Source organism: Rousettus aegyptiacus, unplaced genomic scaffold, assembly GCF_014176215.1.
Source record: "Rousettus aegyptiacus isolate mRouAeg1 unplaced genomic scaffold, mRouAeg1.p scaffold_m13_p_4, whole genome shotgun sequence".
NCBI lineage: Eukaryota > Metazoa > Chordata > Mammalia > Chiroptera > Pteropodidae > Rousettus > Rousettus aegyptiacus.
In genome coordinates, this window is record NW_023416307.1 from 35352049 (window position 1) to 35360232 (window position 8184).

General features: G+C 35.1%; 1 pseudogene; it reads right to left on the bottom strand.

The window, feature by feature from the left end:
• Nucleotides 1-6648: 6648 nt before the first annotated feature.
• On the bottom strand, nt 6649-7186 carry LOC107518771 (annotated as a pseudogene).
• Nucleotides 7187-8184: the final 998 nt, after the last annotated feature.

The window sequence follows — 8184 nt, forward strand, 5'->3', positions numbered from 1 at the left end:
AGAATGTAATTCCATAAAACTGCTCTGTGAAAAAAGGAGGTTTTTTGAGGTCAAATACTGAAGAAAATCTATGAACTTTATACCCTCTTGGAGAAACCCAGAGCACAGAAGCATGTTAGTTTCTGAGACTTCCCTAAGTAAGAAAGACCATTTAATTTGTTTAGCCTAAAGTTTATCCACAAACATCTTTTAGTGTAGCACCAACTAGCATTCCTTAAAACTGCTATCCCTTGGAACACACCTTGAGAAATTTTGAACTACAAAGCACCAAATAGGAAACTTGAAATTTTATGGTAAATCGTTGAAATTTTCAGATTTTCTCCTGATTAAATTGGCAAATATCTTTTAAAACCTAATAAGCAAAGTCTCTTTTCCATATTCAAATATTTGAAAATGTATAGAAATAGCCCAAGTCTCCTTCAGTTCTATAAATGTTTAAAAAATTTATACCTGCTTTTAATATATTTTGGGAGTATACTTCATAAATGTTTGTTATTGTATGAACATTCGAAGTATTTCATTTGTGAAATAAACATGCATCACACAAAGAATTAGTTACATCTTCTCATTATGCCTTTAAATCATCAAAATAAAATTCTGGTATTAAAAGAAAAACTACCTTAAAAGTTATTTACTTTGATATATATTTAGAGAAATGGAAATTTTTAAAAAAATAAATGGAAAAATGGAGATGTCATTGATAATTCTAGTGAAATAATAAGATTAAAAGCCTGACCTTTCAGTTAAGAAAAACAATGTGCTGAGTTTAATTCAAAAACGATGGAGTAGAAAAATCATGGAGATAAATGGTCATTCCATAGGGCTAAGAAAAGGCTTTTGAAAGATCAGATCCAATTATACCAAAGGAACTTCTCTCATGAATGCCAAGAAATTAGGATAATTGCTGATTTTTTAAAACAATGAGAATATACATGTTTACATAATTTTAGTATTTGCTTCCTTCTAAACACATTCATGTCTATCTCCAGCTTCATAAAATGAGAAATGGAGCAATGGAAATTCAGAAAAGAACATATTTTACGTTAGAACACACACATATTTGAGCCTAGTTCAGGAGACACTGAACTATATTTTATCTCAGGCATATATGTATGATAGTGAAGGAGGAATGTCAAGGTGGTAGGGTAGTGTGTATCATTTCCATTTCTTTCTTTATCCATTTCTTCCTTAATTCAATAAACCTGTTTTGACAGATATCAGCACATTGCTAGCTGTTTGGGGATAAACTTTGTCAGAGCCTGGCAAAAGAGATAGAGAAGCCACTAGAGAAGTTAGAAAGTGATGCGTTCAATTAACTGACAAGGAGGAGATAGCCAGACTCCTGCTCCAGAGTCAGTTAATGCAAACAGAGTTTCAACAGAGCTGATTGGTGATGTCTCAAAAGGACTCCCATGATTCTGTCTTTATATACTCACTCCCAGCTGGCCGAGGCTAGACCCAGACTCAAATATGACCCTGATACAAAGTTCCCTTTAGTATATCATTATTTCCTTTCACACTAGCTACACAACTTATCTTAGACACTTATTTGAGAGATTTAGGACACCCAACCTGATGTACCTGCTCATGTCACCAGCAAAGCAGAGGGCCCAAAGAGAGGACTGTTAAAAATTTGATTTCTGATATATTTTTGAAGTATTAGCATAGTCAACATGGAAGGAGAAAGGCAAAGTTTTTACAGGTATCTACCTGTTTATCTATACATATATATTTAAACATATATACATATATGTACATATGTATACACAAATACATATATTCAAAGAGGGGTAAATAGTAGAGTAGAAAGATAGATAGATAGATAGATAGATAGATAGATAGATAGATAGATAGATAGACAGACTGACAGACATTTAAAGAAGATGGAAGAAGATACTATCCTATTTTCAATGTCTGAGGATGTTCAAGGTTTTTAGCAGCCCTGTGCTGGATGCCACTTGGCAACCCACTTCCCTGCAGTCTACCATTTACCTCCCTTACTCTTCTCCTCCATTGAAATAAAATTGTTTTGACTCTCACATAAAGTTGTTGCAATTATTCATTTCTACAACCTTCCTAGAGAGTAATTTATGAAATTATGAATAAATATGGAATGTATGTATATGTATATATGTATAACTTATATTGTACACACTCTTTTACCCAAATATGTATTTTAAGGGCCAAGTATAAAATTTATATCATAAACTGAAGTGTTTAACAATAAGAAATGGTACTCACAGCATAATTTATGATGTATAAACTAAAAATGTATAAACCTTATAACAATTTATATGTTTAGTAGAGATCTGCTTTGGTAAATACAGCTATGTACAAAAACCGAACACTATAAAGTAGTATCATTTAAGAGTCAGTTTAGGAAAGCAAACCTCTCCAGGTATCGTAATCAGAAAGGGGTGTAATATAGAAATTTTGTGCCTACAAATTTTGGGAAGCAAAGAAATCAAGGAGCCACCACTAGACAACTAGCTCTAAGGCCACATTGCCCTGCCTAGAAACCAGGGTTCAGAAAGCTGTTGCTACTGCTTCTGCTGCTTCTGCCTCTACAGCCATGAAGATGATAACTACCCACTGACATCTGGCTTTAGGCTTTAGTAAACAAATCCATCTGACTTGCTGCTGGCCACCACAGCAGCAAAAAGATGGCCACTGCCTTCCTTCTATATCCTAAATGTTATGCGAGTGTATTTTATTGGTAGAATCTAAATCATACCCAGAACCCTAATAGGAAGGAAGCCTGCTATAGGTAGCATTTAGCTTACCAGCCCCTGCAATACAGAGAACACAGAAGCCAATGGGAATGGATGCTGAGTACTGATAGACAACTATCAAAACTGAGATTTCTTCAAAATTATTTTGTAGGAGACTCATTGCTGAAACAAAGAAACAAAAAGCACTCAGAAGGCAAAACTATGGACAAAATAAAAGATCAGTGGTTGTGGCAGTGGTAGGGGTGTTGGGGAACATGAACAGACAGAGCACAGAGGATTTTTAGGGTATGAAAATACCCTAAAGGTTATAATGATAGATATATCACATTATGCCTGTATCCAAACTCATAGAATGTACAACAGAACCCTAAGAAAAAGTATGGACTTTGAGTGATTATAATGTGAAATATAGGTTTAACCTTGGTTTAAAAAAATATATATACCATTCTGTTGAGCGAGGTTGATAATGGAAGAGACTATGTATGTGTGGAGGCAGGAGATATGAAAAATCTCTGTATCTTCAAATCAATTTTGTTGTAAACCTAAAGAGCAGTTTTAGCTCTTAAAACTTAAAGTCTTTGATAAAGAGACAGGGAAACAGAGAGACAGACAGAGAGAGAGAGAGAGAGGGAGAGAGAAAAGAAACTGAAAACTAAAACACTAAAAAAAACCTCAGGTTATAATGACCTACTAAAATCATGTTTCAAAACAGAATGTAATAGTATGACCCATTTTTTAATCCTGTTTTCAGAAAAAACTAAAAAATCTAGTGCTTTTGATATTATTAGTACACACTTGGTCTTGTTGTCATTTTGATTCAAATTATAAGAGTGATCATGGCAGAAAAGATAAAGGGGAAAATAAATCTTCGTGTTCAACTTTCCTTTTGATACTTAAAAGGGAAGAGTGGAGCCCACTATTCTACCAATTTAAGAACAAAATAAAACACTATAATTTGGCTCACTCATTTACTTATTTATTTAACAAATAGTTATTGGTAGCTTACCAAATACAAAGTTTTTCAAATACATTTGACAATTGTGCTTCCATTACACCAACTTTATTTTTTTCCAAAAGGATATGGTCTCCTTTTACTACTGCAAGGATATAATTGGTTATGTGAAATAGGGTAATAGATATTTAAAATATACATGAATATTTTTTAGTCAAGGGCTTAGTAGAGATTCTTGAACATAGTCAAAATAAAATATAAAGAGATTTCACAAATGAGGTGCTAATGGACTAAAACAATTTATAAGGGAGGAAAACCTTGGAAATCAGAAATATTAGAAAAAAGTATGGTGTGACTAGAAATTAAGTGTTTAAAACTTTGAAGGGTTGTGGTTATGTGTATTTTATTCTATAATTTCTTGAAAGGTGTATGGAGAGATTGCTTTTTCATAAAGGGTATCTCGAGAGGCTTCCATTCTTGACATATTAAGAGGCTTCAGCTATAAAAAATGGAGTGAGAGAGAATCGAAAAGGGGAGAAGGTGACTTATCCATAGATTCAGTAACCATACAGCCTGTTTTGCATGAACAGTCCACTTTATACCTCTAGTTCTGTGTCACTATTAATGGCATCCACTTTTACCTTAAATAGTATTCTGATTTGGAAGATAAATTATATGGCCATTATAATTGGTAAGAGGAGTAAACAACTGGGGTTATAAATAACATTAAATTAAAGGCATACTTAAGGGATGTGAGGGAGTGAAAAATTGTAAGAGGAGAGAAATCACTGAAACTGGGACAGTGGCCAGAAGCAAAGCATTATAAGACTACCAAATGGAATGATAAAGGACAAGTCAATAGGCAAGGGTCAGTTTACAATCCTTCACTAAATATTGGATTTTATTTCCTTTCATCTTTAATTCTTTACCAAATCAATTAAGATATTTTATTTTGTAAATGATAAAATAAAAGGGATATCAGTAAGTCTTGCTGTTCAGCCTCTTTCAAATAGCCCTAGACCAAACTTTTCTAAGACAAAGAGCTAACTATGGAAGGCCGTTAGTATTCACAGAGTCAGCATCTTTGAAATCACTTCTCTTTGTCCTCCCTGAAACCAGGCTTCCTTGCCTTACCTTTTATACATACCTAATTTTCTTATCCTCTTATATAGCTCCTGCATGCATACCTGCTCTTTAAATATTGACAATCTTAAATGCATAAGATAAATTGTAGAACATTAAGTAAATCTGAATGTGAATTAGGAATTATATTAATGAATTATTACCGATTTTCTTACGTATGATAATGGTATTGTTCTCTTTAGTTTTAGGAGATTCCTGCTGAAATATTTAGGGGGGAAATGTCAAAATATCTAAGCCTATTTTGAAATAGTTTGGAAATATATGTAGATAGACATAGATATGAATATAGATGTAGATGTAGGTACAAAGATAGGTAGATAGATGAACAAAATATGGCAAATAATTATTTTTAAGCATCCTTAAGATACACATGAAAATCATTTTCTGAAAGATTCTAAGATCCTTAAAGAATGACTGATGAAGACAGGAATGTGAAGGCCTATGAAAATAATTAAGAAGTGACCCAGAGGAGCAAATGAGGAAACAGGCAGCTACATCAGAGATGTCAGAAGTTGAAAAAGTTAGTACCTGAGTCTAATTTTATATGTTTCATTTTGGGGCATAAGCCTGTGGTGACTAACATAGAATCTGCAGGCACAAATAAGTAGAAACACTAGGCAGGTGTGCAGAAGAAAGAAAGAACTTGTCCCATAAGCTCATTTTTTAAATTCTGTCTTCAATGAAAGTGGAAAAAATATTTGTTAATCCCAGCACCATTTTTTAAGCAAAGGTCAACAAGCTTAATGCTCCCCATCTGTCATGCAGTACTGTAAATATTTTTGTTCTGTAACCATATTTCACATATAAGAGTTAAAAGAAAAAAAATTTTCTATAGGTAGTCAGAATGCTTTATAAAATGTTAAGAAATTTAATTCGAAGTGTTATTGTAATTGCTCTGCCTATAGCAACAGAGTCTCCAGGTCTAGCAGACGTGATGTCTGATCCTTCCTTTCTGCCTGTCAGGGGAGTGCAGCTGAAGAAGGAGGTCGAGGGAAATGCAATGCTGCTCCATCCTTTCCCACAGGGCCAGAGAGGAAAGGTGGTTCCAGTTCTGTGGTGAGGCACCATTACTGTCTACTGAGCTGCCATCACACTCCTCTAATGAAAGTCCAGCAAGGCTTCCTCATTTACCTCAGCATTTATTAAATTAAAAACTCCCAGAACATGGTTTAGAAAATGAGTTATCTCTACCTGTCTCTTCAAGCCACATCTTTCCACATTCGCAGTTCACATTCTTGAGTTCTGGTCATGTTGAAATGCTCAGAAATTCTCAAAAAGCAACAATTTCCTTTCTCTCTCGCCCTCCGACCCACACTCTCTCATCCTTGCACCTTAAGTTGCTCTTCTCTTGCCCCAGTGGACTCTCCTGTTCATTCTTTATTTCTCCACCAAAATCTACCTTCCTCTAAGAGGCAGCCTCCCACACTGCTCAGACTGAGGGAGTGCCCTCATGAACACTCATGACACTGTCTCACCCCTGCTGTGACACACGCGTCTGTACCAGAACAGCCTCTTACTTGTCCTCTTCCTCTCCAGCACTGTGAGAGCCAGTTTGCATCTCCTTTAGCATTGACTCATCAGCACCTAGCTCAACTTTGGTATATATCAGGCAAACGATAAATAGTTGTTGAGAGAATGTGTTCAATTTGAAAAAAAAGAAAGTCAATAAAGATCATTTTTTAGGTAACAAGAAAACTAAAGAACCTCAAATCAAATTTTTTTTTTCTTTTTCTAGGCAGATGAAGGCTATTTTATTGAATGATTTGTCTAGATCATCGCCAAAGCCACTATGTACAGGTAAGAGAGGCGGTGCTTTATTTCTTAGTCTCCTTCCTCAGACAGGGTCTTAATGATTTTCTCCTCCTTGACCTGGAGCAGCTCTTCACCAGCAGCTTGCATGCTTCCTTAGTCTTAGACCTGTGAGTCTCAGCCTTGTCAGCCAGAAATTCCTTGAAAGCCCTGTCGGCCTTCACCTAGTGGATGTGTTCCATGAGAATCCACTTGTTTTTGAACACATTACCCTTCATTTTCAGCTACAGACTGTGATACATGCAGCGGTCAATCTTAGATTCACAGTATCTTCTGGGCAGTCAGCGAAGAATTCTTATCCTCTTCATCCAGGTTACCTTCTCAGGCATTTGAGCATTTATAGTACCCTTTCACTTACCTATGCCCATACGCCTGTCCTTCCTGCGGACCAAGGTGTTTTTCTGGCATGGAGCTTGGGAATTCATCTTTGATCAGCCTCTGAATCTGCTAACAAGAGTTGGCACTGGTGATTTCACTGGTCTCATCGTGATCTAACCAGACCTTCTTTTTGCCACAATGCAAGCCTTTTCTTAAGCCTGAACATACTCATGGCAGAGGCAAAAGCTCAAATCAAATTTCGAAGTGTTATTTCTCAGTATGTCTAGATATTGTGGCTCCTGAGTAATATCTCACTTCTTCTTGCTTATTTTTACACTAGGTTTTAAACGGCAATCTTTTGGCCCCAGAAAAACTAAAATTTGAATTATTTGTTTATGCAACTTTGATTAAATCATTCACTTGGCACAAGTATAAATAGCAAATATTAATGCAGAAACTGTATAAGATAGTTTGTGGGAAGATCATGAGAACTTTAAAGAAACACCTGTATGTAACTCTGTTAAAAAGGAAAGAAATATACATTTTTTAAAAAACTTGTGACTCAAAAAATGTTAGCCCTGCTTTTATTTAATACCAGTGATTTGGTTTGTTCACACAAAGCTATAAGGTTAAGTAACTAAGATACTAAAGGACATCAGTCCAGCATGGTTTTTTTTTTTTTAAAGTAAACTTAACCTAATTCATTTATAGCACATTTTCTATCACATCTTTGGAGTAGCTAATGAAAGAGGCCTCCAGATGAGTCAGGATAAACAATGAGTCTCCATGACGATTCCCATCTTACATATTTTCTTGGGGAATTTCTGTGGTTGGTTCTGTTTCTTTCACATATAATAGAAAGTAACTTTTAAAAGGAAGAAACTGGCATAAAATAAGTTTGGTTATAAGTTTCACTAAACTCAAAATGTACAATTTTTAAATAATGCTCTTTATGTAGGTTAGTTATCTTATTCTTCCTTTCATTCATTTAATAACCACTCATGAAGCACCTTCTCTGCTCCAGGCACTGAGGAATATAAACAACAAGGCATATCCTTGTCCTCAAAACTGTTCAGAGTGGTATACACATTCTTAAAAATAATAACTCAGTAAATGGTAAGTCCAGAAGGGGATTATGACTTTAATAGCATCTATATATGCATATTTTGGCTTTTAATAATCTACTTCAGTGACAGGTAGGTTTCTTGACAGCAAGGAACTCCTACTGCT